Consider the following 6,000-nt stretch of genomic DNA (forward strand, 5'->3'; position numbering starts at 1 on the left):
TAGTAAAATTCTAACAAGCAATTGTCAACGATCGAAGCTATTCAAAACACACTCTGGTAGTAAAAAGTTCTTTCCTTCAGTTATAAAAGGCTGCAGAATGAGAGAGTTATGTAAGCCTCAAGGATAAACAAATGTTAAAACTCCGCAAATGAAACAGCCGTCAGTGACACCAAAGCGACGCGACAGTGGCCGAACTCAAAGCAAAGCTAACAGGAAAAATTATCATATTTCAAACCAAATAGACGCAAAAATTTTAATTTTAAAATATAATGGCGCCAAGATACAAAGACATAGTTTCATTTTTTGATCAGAAGGTTGTAATTGCGTTTTACAATAAATATTTGCACACAGATCCAAAAAAGTGTTAAAATTCATTGATTTCAAAGATGCACACGATAAAAAGGCAGGACAAATTTCCTATACATAATAAACAAGGACAATAAGGTACACAGTTAATTTTAAGAATATGTAGTATATGTCTAATAAAAATTTGTAAAATTACACCGAGATCATATTATATATAGTTAGTACTGGCTAAATTACTCCTCTTTGTTTAAATATATATGAATAAACATATAAATGATGTAATAATTCTCAACCGACAACCAGTTATGTAGAATAACAACCCAACTCAAAAAAGTTTTGAAATTACACATACTTGATCGAGTCATGTGATTAAAAGAGCTATTTTATATAAAAAATGCAGATATGTGTTGAAAAGTGTCGCGCTTATGCACATTTTTTTGATCAGCTTACAATTTTGTACAAGAGTATGAAAACAAGGGGGATAACATCCATTTGAAATACATTTTCATAGCTGAAAACAGTAATAAAATTAGAGTGGGGACAAAACACCTAATTTAAAAATGCCTAACTAAAAATGCCTAACTAAAAACACCTAAGTTTAAAAATACCTAATGTTAAAAACACCTATGTTAAAAACACCTAATTTAAAAATGCCTAATTTATAAATGCCTAATTTAAAAACGCCTAACTAAAAATGCCTAACTAAAAATACCTAATTTTAAAAATGTCTAATTTTAAAAACGCCTAATTTAGAAATACCTAATTCTAAACTATCAAAACGCCTAATTTAACAATGCCTAATTCTAAAATATCTATTTTTTTCACTAAAATACTTAAAATTTTGATAACATTAATCCAATTGGCTGATTGTTCTTGCTGAAGGATCCAATATGGTTCATATTTACAATGAAGCTTCCCGTAGGTTATGGGAAGGTTTATAACGCTTTTAGGGAGGTTACCAACACCAACCCGCGACCGTGGCTCAACACATAGCGCATCCGCTCGTCGTCGGGAAGGTGATAGGTTCGAATCTCGGTCCGACACCGCGTCATAACTAAAGACGTTAAAAACTGTTCCCACTGCTACTATGTCAGATGCGCGACGTAAATAGTTAGAGTGGGGGGAATGCCTTGACCCAAAACAGGCGCAACTCGCTACCGTGCACAGTTGGGACTTCTCAGACAAAGGTCGTGCATCTCAGAGAGTTGGTTGTCTGATGGGTGAATGGACGCTTTACACCGCAATCATTGCAATTGCAAGTATGTTCCAAGGTGCATGGAGATATAGGTCTAGTACCCGAAGCGACACCTAGCCCCCTAGAGTCTTAACTCTTACCAACACCTTCCAATGAGAAATCGCCCTTTGAAAAAATCTCCCCCCCCCCTCCCCCCCGTTTTTTTGTATTTCTTCAATCTTTCTTTATAAAACTAGAACTAAAATGGGGGATGGTCAACTATCACCCCCTAAGAAAGCGGCGCTACGGCTACTTAGGTTAGGGAAGAAACCAATAAAAAATAAAATTCATTTTCTTTGTCCTTCAACCTTTGATTTTACTAATTAATTTTTTTCTCATGTAAGGTGCCACAAACTAATCAAAAAATTTTATTTTTAAAAGCGAAGCTTTTCTATAATTAGGGTCGGTCCGTTCGTACATCCGTCCAGTTTTCTATTTCAAACTATATTTTGAAATTTCGGAGGGGGTCGTAACCCGCCCTTCCCCCCCAGACTAATTGAATTCCCCTCCACACTGCAATCGCCCTAGAGGGCTCTAGGGGGCATAGCCGCCGGTTTTATATATTCAACAACAGTTTTAAGATACGCTTAAAATTAGGTTTTTTTAAATTAGGTATTTTAAAATTAGGTATTTTTAAACTTAGGTATTTATAGTTAGGTGTTTATAAAATTAGGCATTTTTAAAATTAGGTGTTTTGTCACATTAGGCATTTTTAAAATTAGGTATTTTTAAATTAGACATTTTTAAATTAGGTATTTATAAATTAGGTGTTTTGTCACATTAGACATTTATAAAAAGAGGCATTTTTAAATTAGGTATTTTTAAATTAGGTGTTTTGTCCCCACTCCATAAAATTTATAGTTGAATCCAGAAACGTTTAGAAGGGGGGACGTAGAGGGTAATTTCCACCCCACTGCACTGGCAAAATTAAAGATAGGGGTCTTCACCCACTTGATACACCCGCATAAATTACCCAATGGGTGAGGGGTGTTAAGTTAACAAAAAAACTATCTAAGACTATAAATCCAGCTTATACCAACAGCTTCATTTGGGGGGAAAATCACGAAACCTATACGGGATTTTCAGCTGTCGTTGGGGTCAACACATAGTACAATTTACGATCCTACATCTGCTCCCAAATCTTCTTTCATATTTATTACGCTTATTGGTTATACCTTATTCCTGCTATAAATTGAAAGAATGTATTAGTTATAAGTTCAGTATTATTATGATAAGACCGGGCAAAGAAACAAATTACTTTAAAGAATATTGAAACATTTAGTTTTGTTGTTTTAGCTTGAAATTATTTGTTTTGAATCAGTAAAAAATAAAGATTAAAAGTGTTTTCGTACAGTTATGGACATTTTTAGTTAGCTAATAATTACTAGAATTTACCTAAAATTATAAAAAAAAAAAGGAGGATGAAAACATCCATAAAATAGAAACTCAGGAACGGTAGGACAAATGAACATTAACACTTAAAGAGTGTCAGAACTAAATAACACATACAAATTTGCTGTTAAGATAATTAAAAATGAACATGTTTTAAATGGACGTACGTACGGACTTTCTGGTAACGATTTTAGAGTTACTACGCTTTTTGAATGGTATCTAAATGTTATAGAAATCACCAAGCAAAGTTTGAAATCGATAGGACAGTTCTAACATGTCTAAATAAAAAAAGAGCTAACCGTTACACGAAAAGAGCTAGCTAACTGTTACGGGCGAACGGACACACCCACCCTAGTTATAGAAAATTTTTGCTTTTAAAAATCATCTGAAAGTAGGTTTGTATTTCTATCTCCGTGTATACTGTATTCAAATGCATAATAATTATAATAAACATTAAACTCCTGCTTTCTGATCTACTAAATATAATAGATTAAACTATGGTTATACATGTAAAACTTCACGAGATTTCTGAATGTCCAAGTAATTTATTTATGCCCCAACAGCTTATATAAATTTGAAGCAACGAAAGTTGACAAATTGTGTAGAATTTTAACAGATGACAACTTAGGTTTTGTGCAAGTACTGTACAGTTATTTAAATCAGGGCTCGGCAGCCGCATCTTTGGACATCTACATTTAGCATATTCAATTTTAATTTGTAAAAGACATGTCCAAACTTTTTTTAAAATAGCTAGTCGGTGCTTTTAGTAAGTAGTAGATGTAAAATGATCCATAGAATTTAGATATGCAATCTGTTATTTTGTAGACCTCTTAATTTAAGTTTTAAAAAAATGAAGTTGGTTTTAATTTAAGGTACTTAAACGCAACAAAAAAAAGAAAATTTCCATTATGAACAAAATAGTAAAATCTTTAATTGACACCTTAGTTTTTTTAAAATTCTGTTGAGTAATTATTGAATAAAATCTATTTTGTTGAAGCACAGTGAATCAAAACATTGAACTTTGGGAGCTCGTACGAATGGGTTAAAACAAAATCACAAAAGTTAGAACATGTTCTTTTCTATTATTAGATAAATAATAGCTTACAAGTAGACGGTTGAACACTGATAAAACAGCCCTCATGTCTATTTTTTGAAATAATTGAAAATAAGGGGGAGGGTATCAGCTTTTCATTTTGTTCTAACCCTGCGGGGTACCCAACCCAATATAACATAAACTAAACTGACCTAAATTTAGCTATCATAAAGGGGAAAACAGGATGACAAAAAACATAAGTAGGTTAACTAAAAATTACACAACAAATATTTATTGGACTTTTGCAGCATGGCCGACTGACCAACGGAACAAGTTAATTATATCCTAGATGCTCCCTGATATCTGAAATATTCACAACAATTCCACCCTTCCAAAGCAAACGTACATAAAGGCAGACGGACATTTCTAATTATAGATTAGCTTCGCCCCTTCAATACAAATTCCATTAATACACAATAGTTTATTAGAAGCTCTTGGGATGTAGCTGGTCAAAGTGTCTAAAAATATCAGGCTTGTTACTTCATAAAAATGAGGGATTATCTCTATTTCTTTGAGATGTTTTCTTTCCCACTTCTCCTCTCATCTCCCTCATTTTTAAGATGTCACATGGCTGGTTCTTTAGACACTTTGTGGAGCTACGAAAAAAGCGGTCGATGATCCATAATGATTTAAAGTGTACTTTAGCACAGCGTGAGATTATATGAACTGTCCAAATATGAAATGAATATTTACTAAATAAACAAGAAAATTGACTACTTTTTCATAATTATGACATTTTCCTTACACCTATTACTTAGCATCTCATTTGTAAGATGCTTTAGATTCAAAGGGACAAGATAATAGCGGAAAATAGAATACACAATGCCAAAGTTTAAATCTGAAATTAGAATAGCCTAATTCCATCACAGGACCCATGTGATGCTTCCCTAAACATGAGAAATCAAGCAGTTCAGAAGTTATTGAAATCATAAACTTTAGACAAAAAAAATCCTATCTACTGAATAAGTATATTTACAAAATATTGAATGTATATACGGATTGTTTTTGACAAAGCTTTTATTGCAACTGAACATTTGTCAATGCATAATTCTATTTCGTGCTTCTGAAAGTGTAATAAAAATTATTAAAAGCGAAGCTTTCTACAATAAAGATAATCTGTATCTACGAAAGTTTACTTTTACAAAAGAAATTAACACAAAAATAAATTGGTTTAATATTCATTTATCTTTAAAATTCATTGGTATTTTTAGCGTTTGCAACGGCCAACCAAGGTTATGATAGTACCAAACCATGAATAGAACTATGTGAATATGTTTAATGATTTTTTTATGCTTATTAAAAAATTTATCTAAATGCATTTAATTTGTAAATATTATTATATTATACTGTATTTGGTCAATAGATATACAATACATATGGTCTGCAAACAATAGTTTTGAAAACTACAATTTTTATTTTTATCTTGTGTATGAAGTTATGTTAGGTTACAGGAGCCATACAAGAAAGTATCCCACAGGGATAGCCCCCCGTGTTAGAGCCTCATGGAGGAGCTATACATTTGTAAACAAGAGGGGGGGGAGGGGATTTTATTGATCCGAAAATAGGCCCTCATTGCATTTACTTTTTTTGTACTGTTAACATTCTTGTTTTATTAAGACCTACAATAAATAAGATATACACTAAAAATACCAGAGACAGCAAATTCTTTCATAAATAATTGAAGTACAATGGCTAAATAGTATTTATCTGCTCAATCAAGTGTATCGGCCCAAATTTTCAAAGGTATCTTCCCAAATACTTTTGTTCTTTCCGGATCCTTGTTTTTTTTTGATCGATAGAATGCATGTTTCATAAATTTATTTTGTATTTTAAAAAAAAGAAATTGTCTTTATTTTTGATTAATTTAGACAATTTTAACAATTACCTTAGATTTAAGCTTTTCTAACATGTCTACATGAAAAATTGATCTTCTAGCTTAAAAAATAAGGAATTTGCAGCAGTTTTAAATTTTAAG

This window comes from Acartia tonsa, chromosome 1 (assembly GCF_053477335.1).
Source record: "Acartia tonsa isolate MP-2025a chromosome 1, ASM5347733v1, whole genome shotgun sequence".
Classification (NCBI taxonomy): domain Eukaryota; kingdom Metazoa; phylum Arthropoda; class Copepoda; order Calanoida; family Acartiidae; genus Acartia; species Acartia tonsa.